This window comes from Octopus sinensis, linkage group LG17, assembly GCF_006345805.1.
Source record: "Octopus sinensis linkage group LG17, ASM634580v1, whole genome shotgun sequence".
Classification (NCBI taxonomy): Eukaryota; Metazoa; Mollusca; class Cephalopoda; order Octopoda; family Octopodidae; genus Octopus; species Octopus sinensis.
Window position 1 is genome coordinate 27,116,790 of NC_043013.1, and position 17,762 is coordinate 27,134,551.

Below are 17,762 nucleotides of genomic sequence, written 5' to 3' on the forward strand. Positions count from 1 at the left end.
TATGATGGGACTCTCCCATCATCAGATGATGTATGAGGGTTTCACAATTTCTTACCGAACAACTATACAGATGATTTGTTTATAGTGATCAAATGTTTGTGTAGACATAAGCTCACTCCCTCCATCAGATCGACATTACCTGTATAGGTGCAACAGGTGCCACATGTCAGATGAGGAAATGATCACAGAGCAACGTGAAACAAAGTGCTTTGCTCAAGAACACAGCGCAACGCCTGGTCTGGGAATCGAACCCACAATCTCTTAGTCGTGAGTGCAACACCTTAGCCATGGAGCATCGCCTTTTGTCAAAGAAATCAAACCCAAGAACTTATTCTTTGTAAGCCTAGTACTTATTCTTTGTAAGCCTAGTACTTATTCTACCAGTTCTTTTGCTGAACTGCTAAGTTATGGGGACATAAACACACCAACTTCAGTTGTCAAGCAACAGTCGGGGGTGGAACAAACTCAGCCATACAAACATATACATACATACATACATATATATATGAAAGAAGCCCTTTGTGTATGTGTGTGTGTGTGTGTGTATATATATATATATATATATTATATATATATATATATATATATATATATATGATATACACAATGGGTTTCTTTCAGTTTTCATCTACCAAATCCACTCAGAAGGCTTCGGTCGGCCTGAGGCTATTGTAGAAGACACTTGCCCAAGGTGCCTCTCAGTGGGGCTGAACCCAGAACCATGTGTTTGGGAAGCAAGCTTCTGACCACACAGCCACTCCTGCACCTATATATATATAAAATGTCATCTGTGATGTTTGTGGTGTGGTTGAAAATGAAAAGCATGCCATATACAACAGGGAATCAATGTTAAACAATACAGTTAATACAAGGAGTAATTATTGTTGTTGTTGTTCTACCAATTCCTGTATTGCAATATTGATTTCTGTTCACTAATCACATGACCAATTTTTTAGATGAGGGATATAATTGATTGAACGAGATTCAGTGCACCAGTGGTACTTTGTCACCTTCATAAGGATAAAAGACTGGTGATATATATATATATATATATATATATATATATAAAAGGAAAGAACACAGTCAAGGCTGCATGGCTAAGAAGCTCGCTTCGCAACTGCCTGGTTCCAGTTTCAATCCCACTATGCAGCAGTTTTGGACCATTGGCTTATTGTATTTTCTGATATACAGGTCAATATAGTATATAGAGTAGATTTAGTTAGTAGAGGATGTCTGAGCTTTTGCACTATCTTTCCAAATTCTTTTGCATTTCACATGAAATTTTTTGTGTGAAAAATTTGATTTACATGCCAGAAAATACAGTATATCATAGCCTCAGGTTGTCCAATACTTTGTGATGAAAATAACTGGAAATTGTGCCAAAGCCTGATACAAATAGCAGTGACAAACTGAAAAGTTGTGATGCTCCCGTGTCACTCTCACTGTTAGAAATACTGTGAACCACAGTGATTGGCTCATTAGGAGCATGTGACCAACAACATCATTGTTCACTAATAGCAATATATAATAAATACATAGAATGTTTAACTAAATCCCTGGAATCAGTTATTGTGGTAATAATTGAAATTTTCCAAGTCATTATCCTCATTTTGCAGGTCTGGTTGTGCTTTACACTGCATTGCTCCGTTCATCAATCATTGTGTTGTACAACAATGTTCATTCATTATTCTTGGCTGTGTTAAAAATAACGATTCTGACTTCATGCCTGATGTTGGGGAAACATGGGTAGGAAGAGCAGACACCTGAAGACAATTCATGGTTGAATCAACCAGAGTATTGGTTTGGCCAAAAAATACCTAGCACTTTTTCAATTCCTGCCAATCTCAGCTTTGTTTTACATCTTTCCTGTGGTAATGAAATATGGTACCAGTCTAATAATGTTTGTTCCTTCTCGAGCCATGCCTGGCTCATAAGGGCTGGTTTCCTTGGTGTATAGGTTCCCCACCTGGACGGGACACTAGTCCGTTGCTGGTGAGCTGCAAGATGCAGGAGGAAAGAGTGAAAGTTGTGGTGAAAGAGTCAGCAGAAGTTCACCATTACCTTCTGCTGGAGCTGCGTGGAGCTTAGGTGTTTTGCTCCCCGGTCTGAGATTCGAACCCACATCCCTCGACCGCGATCCCGCTGCTCTAACCACTAGGCCATGTGCCTCCACAGTCTAATAATGAGGTTGATTTATAGTCTTCAAATGCAGTGATTCTCAACTGCAATCAATATGGCCCTTAGGGGTCCGTAGAAGATTTTATTGTTGAAATTTATGAACCATAGATTGCTTATAATTCTACAGTATAAAAAAATATTCTAACAATTTTTTTTTTATACTACAATTCCTAATAATATTTAACAATAAAAATATAATGGATTTTTTTTTATACATTGAGAAGTTATAAGGGTCCTCTGAAGTAAAACAAGAACCAAAAATGGTCTATAGATAAAAATTTTTTTAAATGGTTGGCAACCACTGCTCTAATGCATCCTATATCCTGGAATTATATCTATCCAGGTTTATATCTGTAATTATTGGAACCTTTGAATATGTAACACACTACCTAAATACCGATCTTGAGAAATTAGGCTTCTCAAAACCAGAAAGGAGAAAGCTAATTCAAAGACTACAGATCCATTCCATCATTGGAACTGTAAAAATCTGTAAAACTTTCCAGAAGTTTAGCATTTATATACATATGAGCATGTTTAGATATGCAAGTATATGCATGAGAATACATACATAAAAACAAAACATACAAATCTGCACATATACATACATACATATGCAGATATGAAAATCATATACAAATTCAGTGAGGAGAATATTTATGGACAATTACTTCGAAGCCTGTACTTTGCATACTCGTATTATAAGTTCACATTCATTCTAACAGTCACTGGTGCACTTGTTAATGTTAGAAAACACCTTTCTGGCGAAGCTACAGTTTTCAGACAAAGAGAGAGACGACTTAACAAACACCTTACAGATCTGTATGCAGAAGAGTAAAAATATGCAAGACTTTTCTAAGTTCAACTTGTAACACTTGTCATTGTTGTTATTTCTTTGTTAGAAACCAGCTTCCTTTTTGTAGGACTAACTCAAATAACTTAAAATCACAAAGAACATGTGCGCGCATACATAAATATTTACATACATACATATATACGTCTGTACATACTCTCATTACAATAGTAACAGTATACGATGGGCTTCTTTTAGTTTCTGTCTAGTAAATTCATTCACAAGGCTTTGGTCGGCCTGAGGCTATAGTGGAAGACACTTGCCCAAGGTGTCAGGCAGTGGGACTGAACCCAGAACCCGGAACCATGTGGTTGGGAAGCAAGCTTCTTACCAAACAGCCACTCCTGCGCCTATTTTTTTCTTCTTGTCAGATGAACTGGTTGGTCTGTTTTAAGTGGCTAAGAGGTCAGGAAACTTTTGGTCCAACAGTACTAGTAGAGACTATTGGTAAAAAGATAAACTCTACAGGTACAGTAATGCTATCAGACACACCTGTCCAAGATATACGCACCAAGGAAGCTGTTGCACATTCATTCAATTTTCAAGCATTACTGATTTGTTGAGTAATGTCATACAACTGCCGTTGCATACAGTGGCTTAGCTTGGGCAGAGCTTCAGGGGCATTGTCCTGAAACAAAAAAAATAGCAACAATAAAATGATCCATGAATTAGGGGTGCAATACTTGTGACTAGTTGCAATAGAACAGATCCAGTTATGGGCAAATCCATTTTGAAGATTGCTCTACCACCCTCTTTGACCAGGAAGGACCGGAATTTTTCTCTGTCGGATGGCTATAGCAAAAGAGGTTGTATAGTGAGTGAGGGTGAAAGGACTGAAGACAAACACATTTCTATTCAGTTAAGCCAGCATTGAAAGAGAGAGAGAGAGGTTGATGGAATGAGATATGGGGATGTCAGTCTTCAGAAAAATTCACTCACAATTGTGAAAAGTAATTGTATGCTGCAAGGCAGTGTAACCCATGCAAGCTTGGAAGGCAGGTGAATATGATGACGGTGGTGGTGATGACACTGATGATGATGATGCAACATTCATTTCTGGACCTTGTTTATGTCATTGTCAGAAATTGTATGTGACGGTGTGTGTGTGAGGAGGAGGGGAGATCAATGTCTTAAAGACTTAACAGACTGATAAGCAGGAAATACATAGATTGGTTCTAAAGTGGGAATCAGCAGGATTTGGGGGCAGTTGTGTGAAGCCGCTCATACCCAGTTACCCTGCAAACCCTAGCAAAACCATAGAGCAGAACATAAACTTAACTCCAGGCTCAGTTCACCAAGAACCTTATCCATAGCATTTTCTAACATGTACCTAACACCATATATATATATATATATATATATTTCGAGCTGTTATTAAAAGTATGTGTGTGTGTAAATACTGATTCGATGTCACTGGGGCTTGAAAACTGTATCTTGAGCAGAAGTACAACTTGTTGCTGCTCTGTTTTAAGCTTTGTCTTTGATAATAGAAAGGAAATCATTGAGTTACTATACCTGACAATGACAATAAATGATGCCTTTTCAGTGGTTAAGTCCGTCTATATTTATTAATTCTAGTCATGTCTCAAGTTGAGACTTTCTCAAACTCTATGGTTGAGAAGTGTGCAAATGTGTGTGTGGTATTTTGGATGCATTATGTTTGCTTCTGGCAACAGTAACCTCCTTTATTTCCAGTATATTCCAAATTGGAATCGTTAGTGTTTTGTTTGAATTTTTGTTTTTGTGTTTCTTCTTTTTTTTTAAAAAAAATGTAATAAGAAATTAACATCTTTCTATTTTCGTCCATAAATTTTCAAAAAGAAAAGAATTTTAGTGGCAAAATAAATATAAATATTGCTTCAGTTTGAAAAGAAATATTAATATTGTAATTGCTAAAATAGTGGTGGTGTGCTTTTCCTTTCTCAAATATATTGAAGGAAGAAGGATGGCCAAGGAATTAGATAGCAGGTTTTCAATGAAATTTCTGCTGTAATTTTGACTGTTACTTATTGAAAGGCTTGTGTGTATGTGTGTGTGTGTGCGTGTATATATATAGCAAAGGCCCAGTGGTTAGGGCAACGGACTCGCGGTCGTAGGATAGAAGTTTCAATTCCCAGAACGAGCGCTGTGAGTGTTTATTGAGCGAAAACACCTAAAGCCCAACGAGGCTCCGGCAGGGGGTAGTGGCGAACCCTGCTGTACTCTTCCACCACAACTTTCTCTCACTCTTCCTGTTTCACCTGTATTTCAAAGGGCCAGCTAGCCTTGTTACACTGTGTCATGCTGAATTTCCCCCCAGAACTACGTTAAGGGTACACATGACTGTGGAGTGCTCAGCCACTTGCACGTTTAACTTCACAAGCAGGCTGTTTCGTTGATCGGGTTAACTGGAACCTTCGTCGTCGTAACCGACGGAGTGCCACGAAATATATATATATATATATAATAATAATAATAATAATTCTTTTTATAGATTTTAGTACAGCTTTATTAGTAGGCCAGGCAAGGTTTTCTTCTGTTCGTGGTTCTATAATTTTATTTATTGATCAGTCATACATTTATTCTCTTTACTTTTTGTGTGTGTGTGTGTGAATGTTTTCTTTTATTTCATCTTCTCTGAGAAATAAAACAAAATGCTGGCGAGTATTTTCATTTATTTATTTATTTTTCATAATTTGCATGACTGCCAAGATACAGCATTATGTTTAGATTAATTCTTTGTCTTGTCTCTGATAACTAATAGCTTTCGAAAAAGCATCACTATTATTGTTTTAGTGTATTTAGTGCTGTTTATTTTATATTGATTGATTTTAACATTTCCTATGCTGCTAGTGTCATGCTATCTGGAGAAATGAATCTATTGTTTGCTACTGTGGCCTAAAATTAAATCTTTCATCAGATTTTCTTTTTGAAGATTTTTTCTCATTCGACTTACTTATATCGCTCCTTGCTGTCTAGGGTTTGGTTTAAAAATTACGAGGTAAACTTTATGAATTTCTTTTTCTTATTTCTGTGTTTGTTTTTAATGAATTAGACTCCCAATGTTTACACTTTTTTTAGAGAGAGAGAGAGGAGATAAAGAGAAAGAGTTTTTATTTTCCATAAATTGTAGAAATTACTTAGCTGCAGTAAATAATAAAACACAGTATTATTTTTCATTCTGATATACAATCGTCTTTTTTTTTCTCTCTCCTCTTTTATATAATTATGTCTGTTTTAATAAGGTTGCAAATGTTTATTATATGCGTCTTAACGAAAATTGACTTTTATGTAAAATCATAAATTTAAATTTTCGTTGCTATTTTTATTGTTTATATGTTAGTAGTTAACATCAGTTAATACTAGTTACTATTGTTATGTCTACGTGTATTAACAATTAATACAATTAGAATATTTCCTACTCTACAGGCGAGAGAACAGTCAGATAGATTTATAAAGTTTTGTTTGTTGGCTTTTTTTTTTTTTTTGCCTGTCTTAATTTACTTGAAACTCGAAGCTACAGACCATAAAATCATTCAGATATAAAAAAAAAAGAGAGAGAGAGAGAGAGAGAGAACAGTCTAGTTATTGTTTGTTTTTTTTTCATAGTATTTTCTTTTCGAAAACTCCGCTAAGATACTTTCCTCTTCTTTTCTCTGCTATCAACTTCCACAATCTGTGCTTTTTTAAATATCATCCTACTCCATCCAACTCAGTATCGTCATCACTTGCAGAGATTTCTCATTGTCAAAATAGTCTTCTTTCCTTCTTCATCATCAGTTTTCTTCTTTCTCTCGTAATCCATACTTTAAAAAAAAAAAAGAAAAGAAAAGAAAAGGAAAGGGGAAAAGAACCTTATCCGAACTTTGTTCTCTCACAGCAGCAGCGCTGTCTCACTTCGAAACTTCCATCCACTAGTTTACACAACAAACTTTACAGGAGAAACTCAACAATATATTTTAACTTCACAAAACTTTGATCTCGAAGGATTTTTACATGGGTTCGATATCTCTTTTTTCTTCTTCTCCTGATCAGAAAATAAATCGAGGACGAAACGTCGATGAAGTACGGACTGTAACTTATCCGTTCATCAAGACATTTCCCTAATGTTTCTTCATATTCCAGGTAGGGACATCTTCCTCTAGTTTTACTTGGAGCTGTATGTATGTTTGTATTACTTTAAAGATAGACGTTCATATTTGATCTGTATGTATGTGTACGTACTATGATGTGTCGTTTTCCTATTGTCAGTTTCAACCTTACTACAACCACACACACACAAACATGTGCGCGCGCAAACACACACACGTGCAGCTTTGTTGAGTTTTATTTACATGGTGACCAGTTGTGAATACATAGCAAATCATAAGAAAGGGAGCAAAAGTGTCTTGGTATTTAATTGCCTCGAGAGGCAAACTATATATACATAGTTTGTATATTTATACACACACACACATATATATATATATATATAGTTTATTTAACTAACCCTATGTTGTTTACATTTATAATAGCACACGTTCGGTCGAACCGTGACTTATCAATGTAAGATATTGCCGGGGGATTGCGGAAGAAAACCCGTTTTTCTTTTTATTTTTACACGCAAGACTCCTTTATGTAGGAGATTGAGCCTAAAGTCTTTGTTATCACTATTTAAAAAAAAAATATCTGCATATAACAATTTAAACGTACAGGTTTCGTTGTTGAAGTCTTGCTCTTTGCCTCTTATTGCTTCCTATCTATAAAGAAAACACACACACGCACACATTTCTTTTCTAGCAGTTCGACATATAATTTAGATGTGCTATTTTGCTTGCATGATATTTGTTTCTTGCTCTCAACCTAATTTCCTCTACTCTTGGTTTAATATATCTTAATGAACACAAGTCACATTAAACTTTTTACATCTCTCTCTCTCTCTCTCTCTCTCTCTCTCTCTCACCGTTCCTCCTCAACCAGCAGCCTGCTAGTCAGTAGTTATACTATATATATATATCTATCTATCTATAGATATATATATATATAATCTTGTTTTACTAACTTCCCAAATGCAAGCCAAACGAATGATCTAATGAAATACAATTAAATATGCCATTATGAGTCATGAACTTTAGATGCTACCATCTCCAAATCTATCCGGCTGAGATAATTTTCATTGGTTAATCACCAAATTTTCTCTGGTTGTTGCAAATGCCTGTGAAATTAAATATATCGATGAAATTATTTATATCTTCTATATACTAACAAAAGCTAAGGCTACATTAAAACCTCGAAGCAACTTAAAAAAAAAAGAGGCAGGCGCACTTGCTTTCTTCGATGTTTAGATGAACTATATATATATATATATATATATATATATATATATATATATATATATATATATATATATATACATACATACATACATACTTACATAAACATACATCCCCCTCCCCCTAGTTTTCAGGTAATAACACTTAGAATTTATTCTTTAAAAATCAATCTAAATTAGTAAATAAATTTGATTATTTTCGCTTTCTTTTGCTTGAAGACATTCAGTTACAATTGTTTAATTGCGTCTGTGTGTGTGTGTTACACAAAGTTGTCATCTGCTGTTGGGTTGCATTAAAAATCTGAAATTTCTTAATTTTTATTTTTATCGGGAGTCTCTCACTCTCTCTCTCTCTCTCTCTCTCTCTCACACACACACACACAGAGTTTTCATTTACAATAGGCAGGAAGGCAGTGGAACTGGTGACATTGTCAATCCACTAATACATGCAAGTGTAAGCTACTTCTAAGTATCAGGGGTAGTAGTTTTCGTACCATCTGAAAAGCAACTGTAGTCTCTGTTTATATATAGATAGATTGATTGATTGATAAATTAAAAAGATGCTCGCATTCAAACCGATTTCATTTTGCTTTTCAAGACCTTTTCCCTAAACTTCTTCACATCGCAATTGCGCGTGTGTGTATTTATGTTTATATGTGCACGTTTGAAGTTCCAACTTCCCTAATAACTTGAGTTGGGAAACGAAACGAGCTCGATCTGATTACTTTTTTCTTTAAAAAAAAGATGTAATTTTAGTTAAAGGACTCGGCAGTAACTTGTTAGAAAGATCAGATCGGACCCTAGTATATGTCTGGTATTTATTCATTTATCTGGAGAGTCCGGGTGTTGTGGCTAAAGACAGTTGACCTGTAGACAGCGGATCGACAGATGTTGGATCACCGGACAAAATGCTGTGGTTGGTGCGTGCGGTAATTTAGTTAGTTTACAGCCTTTTACGTTCCGAGTTCAAATCTCGCCGGTTATATATATATATTTTTAGCTTTTGACTTTCGTTATTTTTTTTAGCTCGATAAAATAAACACCAGTGAAATACTGCTACTTCACATTCCTATAATATTTCTCTGTTGTGAATGAAATTATATAATCTAGCTTAGCTAGATATGAATTAACAACTGAGGAAATTAAATGCGGCCAGCAGTTTGTTTAGTCCGATGCATTGATGTCACTTTTCACACACTTCTTTGTTTTAAGAGCGAATTAACTACATTAACACCTGCTCTCATATTAAATTTTCTTGCTTTGCTCTGATCCAATTTTATTGGTTTCTAAAAAAGTATATATTTTTGTATATCCGCTTTTTAAAATATTTTTCTTTGTCAGTTACGCTTCCCTTAAGCCTGTAAAAATAAATACCATTTCGTATTTTGATAATCTATAAATCCTTTGAAAGCGTTTAATTGAAAGAGAAAGAGAAAAAAATGTTATATTTAGAAATGCACTAGATGTCAACCAACTTGTTTCTGTGGGCCAAGCGTTATCAACAGCTAAAAAGCACTTTTTTTTTTTATGTCAAGCAGGACGGGCGAAGTCTTGAATAAGCAAAAGGAAATGTATGTGTCTATACGTGATATACATACATACATATATATAATATATATATATATATATATATATATATATATATATAATGATCTGGTTGCGCCGTATTTTTGTGTTAGTCTGTCTTTGTATTATATATAATATTGTGTTGTGGTGTGATGTGATGTAGTGGCCAGTGACTTGCCTGTCACAGCTCAACACACTTCCATACACACGAATGAGGTTAGATCCATATCCAGTCTGCACTGACAGCCCTAACAAATTATGTGCGTGTGCGCGCGTGTATATGTACACACACGTTCTCTCTCGCCTTCTCTCTCCCCCCCCCTCTCTCTCTCCTTTCTTTGTCAAATCAGTTATCTTGTTTCTCCCATTCTCTCTCTCATCGTAATATCATTCTATCTTCCCTGCTTCTGTTACTGACACCATATCTATCTTCCAGTTTTCCGGCTGCTACTGCTGCTGCAATTACTGCTGCCTTGTTTGTCATTGTTAAAGAGAATGAAGCGGCCGGCTGTTCGCTCGGCAAGCTATTGCTATGGTGAGAATTATAAAGAGTAGAAAAGGAAATAAAATGAGCCTGACCTAATTTATCTGCAACAATCCTCACTTGGTCGCCTTAGATTAACTTTTTTTTTTTTTTTTTTCAATCTGGGGAGGTGATCGTCAACAACCGGTGGTGGGTCGTTCTGAAAGATGGTGATTTGAGGAGAAGCGACTGGATTTTGTAAAGTGGTAGTGGCAGAGAAAAATAGATTAGAGGGGGAGTTAATGTGTGTAGATTAAAAGAAGTGATTAGGAAAGGCATTGCGACCGACTTGCTGGCAGTCAGAATGGTCCTCGACCAAATAGAATGGTCCTCTCCTATCATATATTGCTACACTATATATTCCGTTACTTTTATTTAAGTTGTTTCAGGCATTGAGCTGCGGCCAAGCTGGGGCACCGCCTTGAAGTGTTTAGTCTAGACCGGCCCCCAATACATACTTTTATTAAGGCTTGTACTTATTCTATCGGGCTCTTTTTGCCGAACCTCATATTTTACATGTATGTAAACAAGCCAACACCGGTTGTCAAGCGGTGGTGTGGGACTAACACAGACAGACGCACGCACATTATTTAGATACATACATACGACGGGCTTCTTTCAGTTTCCATCTACAGAATCCATTCAAATGGAAGGTTTTTTTTTTGTCTTGTCCTGTTAATGTCTCTCATCCGTCTCTCTTATGGTAACATTAAAGAAATCTTTATTATTGGGATCGTTGTACCAGCGGCAAGAATGCCCATAGTAATAGAACCCCATTTCGGATTTTGGAACTCTGGGACGAGTGCCTAGTACTTGGTTCCAGGTTGATCTGTACAGTTTCCTAGTAGTGCATTTCCCAGCTGTTCAGAGCAAGTAGAGTTAGTGGGGGAGATTTTGTGCCTACATCGTGGCAGGAGTTGCAGAGTATTGTGCAAACAGCAGTGAGATACAATCAGTGTCAGATTTAGTGTGTTTAAGCTGCTCTGCGTTGGTTCAGTTCTGATGCCCAGGTGGGTAAGAACTAGAATGAAGTTTTGAGCAGGGTGGCCATTTACACCCAGAAATGGGCTGAAAATTATGTTATCACTGAAAGATAAATCTATTTAAAAAATTAATTTTATTTGTTTCAGTCATTATACGGTGGACATGTTGGGACACCGTCTTGAAAGGTTTTTAGTCAAATAAAACAACCCCAGAACTTTTTTTTTTAATTAGGTATGATATTTATTCTTTTGGTCTGTTTTGCTAAACCACTAAGTTACAAGGATATATGGAAACCAATGTCAGTTGTCAAGCGGTGCTGTGGACAAACACAAAGAAACAAATCTAAATACACACATGTATACAGTGGGCTTCTTTCAGTTTCTGTCTACAAAATCCTTTCTCAATGGTTTGGTCAGCTCAGGTCTATAGTAGACGACACTTACTCAAGGTACCAAGCAGTGGGATTGAACTCAGATCCATATGGGCAGGAAGCAAGCATTTTACCACACAGTCTGTGATATGGTGAATGCAAGTAGCTCCATCCTAATCATCATGCCTTGCTTCAGATTTTTTCTGACCAGATTGAAGCATCTCCTCTCACTTCTTGTAGAAGGGGACAGGATTCCACAGGCCTGACCATCTACTCACACACTTATCCAGGATAGTGAGCAACTGTTGTTACATCACTTTTTTTCCACAGCTTGTCCATTTTATGGTACTCCAGTCGTTGGTCAAGGGAAGACCAAGACTGGACATCTGATGTCTTGTATGTTGTCAAGCGCACATAGCCTCTACCAGTGTGCAAATGTAGCTGACCCATGGCATTTTCACATTAGCTTTCTATATAGATATTTAATGCTGGGGAAGAGTGAAAGCTTCTAAGGAAACTTTGGGCATCACCATAAATCAACTGGTAGGTCTATTTTGGTAATACTGTCCACTAGGTTTGTCCAGCAAGGGAACGCAGTACTGTCATAATCATCATTTAACATCCGTTTTCCATGCTAGCATGGGTTGATGGTTCGACTGGGGTCTGGGAAGCCAGGAGGCTGCGCCAGGCTCCAGTCTGATCTGGCAGTGTTTCTACAGCTGGATGCCCTTCCTAACACCAACCACTCTGTGAGTGTAGTGGGTGCTTTTTACATGCCATCAGCACAGGGGCCAGAAGATGCTGGCAAACGGCCATGATCGGTTGGTGGTTTTTACGTGTCACTAACACAGACGCCAGTCAGGCGGCACTGGCATCAGCCACATTCGGATGATGCTTTTTACGTGTTTTTAAATGTGGGAGCATTTACTCTTGATAGATCTATGGAGTTCCTTTATTGGCCTTAGGGGCCATTCTTCTTGATAGTTTTTTTTCTCTTATATATATATATATATATATCTGCTTTGGGCTTATATAGATTTTTGAAGGCATTTTCTAGGATGAGCATACAAGATCCCTTCTACACACACATTTTTGAATGGAATGCTTGTCTATTGCAAGGTTAACTCCAAGTACCTCTGGTATTTATTATAAGTACCAGTTGTGCACCGAGGAGGGGAGGGGCAATGAAATCTTCAGGCCTTGTACCTTTAGTAGAAAGGATTATCATTGTTGTTATTAAGGCAGTGAGCTGCCAGAATCATTAGCATGCCATGCAAGATGTTTCACAGTATATCACCCATCCTTGCATTTTGAGTTCAAATTCTGCCAAGGCCGACTTTGCCTTTCATCCTTTTTGGGGTCAATAGAATAAGTACCAGTTGAACACTGGGGGTCGATGTAATTGACTCATCCTCTCTCCTAAAATTGCTGCCCTTGTGGCAAAATTTGAAACTATTATTATTATTATTATATAATTATATTCTGAGTTCAAATTCCACTGAGATCGACTTTGCCTTTCATCCTTTCAGGGTTGATAAATTAAGTACCAGTGAAACACTGGGGTTGATGTAATCGACTAGTCCCCTCCCCACAAATTTCAGGCCTTGTGCCTCCAGTAGAAAGGATTACCATTATTATTATTGAGGCACTTAGCTGGAGGAGTCATTAGAACTCCAGAGGAAATGGTTGACTTTGCCATTCATCTTTTCAGGGGTCAATAAAATAAAGTACCAGTTAAGTACAGGGGTCAATGTAATCAATTTGCCTCTCCCTTCATAATTGCTGGCCTTGTGCAACAAATTGAAACAATTGTATTATTAATTCTTATTCCTTTGCTTGCTCTGGCCATCCACTGTTTGCTCTTCAAAAGTTCAACTCAACTGATGCTTTTTTCATTGTTGGAAACAAACCATCATCTTTGCTGTCACACTTTCTCTTTTTTCCTTCTTTTCTATTCCATAAGCTCTGTTTTACTTTGTTCTCCGTTTCCTTTCCTTTTCAAAAGAAATTTCTTCTTGGTGTTATCTCCCAATATGGAATTTCCTTCATGTCTTGATTTTCTAATCTGACTTTGAGATGTTAAACTTGTTTTCAGATTTACCCACCACCATCACCTTCTTGTTCTTATGTGCACTTTCATTCAGTTTCTCTCTCTCTCTCTCTCTCTCTCTCCTCTCTCTCTCTCTCTCTCTCTCTCTCTCTATCTCTATCTCTCTCTCTCTCTCTCTGTCAGTATTATCCTCTTCTTTTTCTGGCTTGCACAGTTATACTATTTAAACCTCCAGTTTCATTTCAAAGACCTACTTCTCTTGACTTCAGTGCTTTTGGAAGTTGTTCCAATAATACATACATAGGTACATGCATGCACATGCACACATATAGCTTTATATGCTACAAGTTTCAATGCTCCCAAAACAATGTGTGTGTGTGTGTACATATATATATATTTAAACAGATATGTTTGTGCATGTGTAATTAATATAATATATATATATATATACCAATGTAAAATAGAAGCTCACTTATGTGTGTGGATGGATGGGTGTATGTGTGTGTGCCTCTGTCCCTATAGAGTTTTTGGAATTAGAAAATAAAGCCTCTAGCTAGATACCTTTAAGAATCTATCTTCTACTATAGCCCTGGATTTGCTAGAAGGAAACTTACAGAAGCCTGTTTTGTATGTGTGTGTTCATAGGCATACATGTGTGTGTCAGTGTCTCCTCATGACATTGCGTAATTCTTGCAAATGAATGTCATCTTTTCCAATATTCTGCAAAATCATGTTTGGCTATGGGGAAATCTTACCTTGCTTGGAAACTGGTACAGTTTGGCAACAGGATAAGCATCCAGCTGTAAAAATTATAGCTCATGTATGACCCATGCAAGCATAGGACAGTGGACATTAAAATGATGATTACATACATACACACACACACACACACGTGTGTGTGTGTCTGTGTGCAAGGGTTAGCTGAAAAGTTCATAGGCTGACCAAGATATTCTCATGGAATGTGACCAAATGAGGTTTATTTTTCAACACCGTCCCCCTTGCAGTCCACACACTTCCTCCATCGGTGTTGCAGTGCTTGTGAAGCTTTCATTCTGTTGGTCAAAAAATTCAACAACAATAAATATGAGGTCATCATCACTGCGATACTGGTTCCCAACCAAGTGTTTTTTCATGTTGGGGAACAAATGATTGTCAAATGGGGGCCAAATCAGGAGAATAGGGAGGGGATCAGCCAGTTTACACACAGCTGCCATTTAAACTAAGAACTTGTGTGCTGGGGCATTGTCCTAATGAAGCAAGACCCCTCTCATCAGTTTTCCTCGGTGTTTGATCTTGGTAGCCTTTCATAACTGCCTCAGCAAGTTGGCATAGCTGTGTGTGTGTGTGTGTGTGTTTGTTTGTTTGTCCTAGGAGATAGGTAAGAAAATAAATTATCTGGAGTTGGTTACAAAGTGCTGGTATTCTTCATATTCAACACTCTGAAATTCTCAAAGAACTTGTGTGTTTATGCCTGTTCTCCATTCCTGTTTTGTAGTCAGATTACAAGATAAACTCTGTACAGAAATATTCAAAAAGTAATGATTGTAACAAAATTGTACAGTTTTGTTGCTGTTGTTGTTACTCCAGGTTAGTTTCCCAGCCACCATGAAATATATTGTAGCTTGAGCTAAATCATTCAAAGTATCATTCCATTCTTTTTTTTAAGACAATGAAGTGGGATGTAGGAGAGATTTGGTTGCTATTTCTTGCAGATCACAGCGACCTGATTTAGGCTCCCTTTGTTGGTTCATAATGTAACAATATCCTGGGATATTGTTTAACCTCACATCAGCCTATATCCTACAGATCTATGGTGAAAAGGGTCCCAGTTGTGATTATTCCATCTTCCTCCTTTCAGATATGTATTTAGAACTGCAGATGATAGATGGTGATTTGCAGGAGATTTAGCTGATGTTTCTAGCAGGTCAGATAACCACAGATGTTCTCAAAGAATGATCTGTGTGACTGCATGCAGGCATGTGGTGTGTGCATATGTGAGAGAGAGAAAACAAATGTATACATACAGGAAAGATGCTCTATCAATGCAATTATGACTCATACAATATTAATTGACAGGAATGGTCATTTAGTATTTCACTAAATTAAGTTATCTTGATAATAAATCTCATCCATTAAAGGCAGGTGACCGAATTACACCTACACACACACACACACACACCTGTATATGTATGTATAATTGTAATGTATGTGTGTGTACACACAGGGGGAAGGGCTTTGTGGTTGAGTAGCATGTTTCTCAATCATGTGGTCTTGGGTTCAGTCCCACTGCATGGCATCTTGGGCAAGTCTCTTCTACTGTAGCCCTGGGCTAACCAAAGACTTATGAGTGGATTTGGTAGACGGAAACTGAAAGGAGCTCATCATATACATACATATATATATATATATATATATCACGTGATCACGTGACCGACCAGACCATCAGATGTTGTTACACATCGCTGGTCACAATGCGTTCGCATTGTTTTAGCCTTTGAATGACACCACCCCGCTGGCTAAGCGAGCAGGCCAACATATATATATATATATATATGTATGTATCAGTGTGTTTGCCCTCCTCCGGACCACTTGGCAAATGGCATTGGATTTTTTTCTTCTTTTTTTACATCCCTGTAACCTAGCAGTTTGGTAAAAAGATACTGATAGAATAAGTACGGAGCTTAAAAAAATAAGTACTGAAATTGATTTGTTCGACTAATCCCTTCAAGGCAGTGCTCCAGCATGGCCTCATTCCAGTGACTGAAACAATTAAAATACGCACATTCATGTGCACGCGCGTACGAACACCCACCACCACCACCCACACACACATTCATTTACGACTTAAATTTTGAATGGAGAGAAATTAGTGCTTTTCTCCGAGTTTGATTTTTACGAAGGGAGGTAACTGATGTACAGCTATTGACAAATCTGCTACGTCCTCCCCCACCGCCAGCACCTCCACCACCACCACCACTACTGCCAAACTATTATAGAATTAATAAAACTGCTGCTTACTGCTGTTTGATATTTGTTAGGTATATTCATAAACATTATTACTTTGAACATATTGTCTATTTTAGCTACACAGTTCTAATATTGGTTACTACTTCACTGGTTTGATGTACATTTGAAATTTTGTTTCCCTCTGTCCCCCCACTCTACCCAAAGAAAAGAAATGATTAAAAGCCATGGTTTTTTGGGGTTTATTTTTAAGTACCTCTTTGGTATATTGAATAATTTATCTTTTACCTGTTTCAGTCAGTGGGTTGAGGCCATGCTGGGGCACTACCTTGAGGGGTTTTTAGTCAAGCAATTTTTTAAAAAAAAGGACTTATTTTTGTAAAGTCCTGTACGTATTCTGTCAGCCTTGGTCTCTTTCTACCAAACTGCTTAGACACAGAGACGTAAACAAACCAACATCTGTTGTCAAGCAATGTTGTTGGACAAACAGAGAGAAAGAGATAGAGACACACGCACACTCATGATGGGCCTCTTTCAGTTTCCATTTACCAGATCCACTCAAAAGGCTTTGGTTGACCCACAGCTGTAGTGGAAGAGACTTGCCCAAGGTGTCACACAGTGGGACTGAACCCAAGACCTCAAGGTTGAGGATCCAGCTTCTTTTAAGGTTTAATTTCAATTCCTTCAGATTTTTATTTGGAAGAGGAAAGAGGACATCTTTCGATGTAGAAGTAATATTATAGCTCACCTTTCTCGTTTTATTCTGTAATAATGTTATAGGCAGAAGCATGGTTGTGTGATTAAGAGGCTTGCTTACCAACCGTATTGTTTCAGGTTCAATCCCACTGCAGTCTACTGTGAAAAAGTGACCCCTTTGTGTGTGTGAGTGTGAAGGGTCCTTGTATTGATGTCATGTGATATCATACATGTGGTGTTGTCCATTTTCAATCTTTTCTGAAAAACATGTTTGGCCATGGAGAGATATCA

General features: G+C 37.3%; 1 protein-coding gene and 1 long non-coding RNA gene across 14 annotated transcripts in view; one reads left to right on the forward strand and one right to left on the reverse strand.

The window, feature by feature from the left end:
• The window catches only part of LOC115220806 (bromodomain adjacent to zinc finger domain protein 2B), a 321,983-nt gene that overhangs the window by 100,198 nt on the left and 204,023 nt on the right, over nt 1-17,762 (forward strand). For 2 of the 13 annotated variants that reach the window (XM_036510466.1, XM_036510467.1), the window contains exon 3: nt 7,043-7,132. The exons of 9 other annotated variants lie outside the window; for them this stretch is intronic. The gene's annotated coding sequence lies outside the window, so the exon portion shown is untranslated. Of the gene's footprint in view, nt 1-5,752; nt 6,009-7,042; nt 7,133-17,762 lie in introns of those variants that run through there. 2 more of the 13 variants (XM_036510468.1, XM_036510469.1) reach the window with 2 other exon arrangements.
• On the reverse strand, nt 5,499-7,449 carry LOC118766763. The gene is made up of 2 exons (XR_005002676.1): nt 7,232-7,449; nt 5,499-6,813 (listed from the first exon to the last, which is right to left on the reverse strand). It is a non-coding gene; the product is annotated as an uncharacterized LOC118766763 (long non-coding RNA).